Source organism: Sturnus vulgaris, chromosome 5, assembly GCF_052056855.1.
Source record: "Sturnus vulgaris isolate bStuVul1 chromosome 5, bStuVul1.hap1, whole genome shotgun sequence".
Lineage (NCBI taxonomy): Eukaryota > Metazoa > Chordata > Aves > Passeriformes > Sturnidae > Sturnus > Sturnus vulgaris.
Window position 1 is genome coordinate 55,718,771 of NC_142247.1, and position 1,742 is coordinate 55,720,512.

Genomic DNA, 1,742 nt, shown 5'->3' on the forward strand with positions numbered 1-1,742 from the left:
AAATCATCTAAGTTTTTTTGATGAAGAAAGCAAAATAAAGATCCTGGATCTGATATACCCTAGTTAGTAGTTTTATTTGGAAGTGTGATTGTTTCCATGGGTTAAACTGTCAGCAGAATATATTTGACTATATAGTAATTTATTTTTTGTCTTTCAGGCTGAACTTGTTCAGGAAAGAAAACCTTTTGGAATGTTCATTTTCTGAATCTTCTGACAAAGTGTAATAAAAAAAAATATGTAAAAATATGTAAAGACAACCCCACACAAACATACCTGCAGATGTACACATGCATACACACACACAGGTACATGCATACACTCTTGGATGTTTGGATTCATTACAGGCAAGGGGACTGTGTGAAGCATGAGTTCTTTTTTGGTGCTAATAAACCGGGAATATTGTGGAGGTTTTAGCCCCAGGCCACTGTCCATTTCTCAGTGCAGCAGTCTCACCCAAGTGAGGCACACCATGTCTGCACAGGCAGAACTGCAGAGCTCTCAGCTCCCCAAAAGCAATAATCCTGACCTAACTGCACCTCCCGTGGAGCTTTCCTGCAGCTTCAGCCCCATACTATGGTTAGGTTGGGCTTTCTGTAATGCATCACCCCCAGCTTACTGACAAAGGGTGTTGCCCTCTTTTTAAATAGCTAGTTGTGTTTTTCACCTCTTTGAGAAGTGGTAGCCCTACTTTCTCCATCTTCTTCTTAACTGAGATATTTTTCAAGACAGTAGGGACTGCAGAGTACCAAGATACTTGATTTTAAGTGACAAGTGACCAAATTAAGCACTAAGATTTCAACATTGAGTGTCCTGATTTGTTCATGCTATAAAAAGGGATTAGATTCCACTTCTTTCAAAAAGCTATTTTGAACAGTCAGACTAACAAGAGGACTGCTACTTTCCAAGACTACTTTTGCTCCTCCTGGCCTCTTCCTTTGTTTCCTCTCTACAGACTAAAATGATCACCTTAACTAGACAGAGCTGTGCTGGCTTTATGAAGTCATTAGAGTGGACAGATGATATTTTTGTACATACAAATCTAACAATAATTGCTTCATCCCCATTAGTAATCTTTCCACTAGCATGACTGGATTCCAGTCAGAACACCATTGTGCATCAGGCCTTTCTAAATGTACATGCGTAGAATTACATTTCATTGTCAGACATTATTATTCAATCTTTTTCAAGGAACTGCAGCACTCTTGTGCAGGAATTTCTTCAGGTAAGGTTATCTCAGAAGAGTGAGGAGAGAGTCTATATTTCATAGAATCCTGGAATCATTTAGGTTAGAAAAGACCTTTATGTTTAGAGATTCCAACTGCAAACCTAATATTGCTAAGTGGACCACTAAACCATGTCCCTACAAGCCACATCTACACATTTCTTTACATAACTCCAGGGACAGAGATTCAAGACTGGGAGAGATGTGGAAAAGTGTCAGCCTAAAAATTGTAACCCAAATGAATATAGAAATCATATTTCGAAAGGAAATGTCTATATAAGTTCAGTTTAATAATGTTTTAATGATTTCCATCAACTTATGATTTGGGTTGACTGTTAACTTTCTTTTTTCCTCAGAAACTGGCTGAATATTTAGCAATAAATAAATCTAATTTTGGCAGTTATGTTCCAGAATTGCAAATCAGGTAGAGTAGCAAAGTGACTCAATTTCTTTTCAGTATGTTCCGCTTAAAATCCATACCTGTCTACATACAGTTTTGCAGACTTAGCTTTCTTTTTTT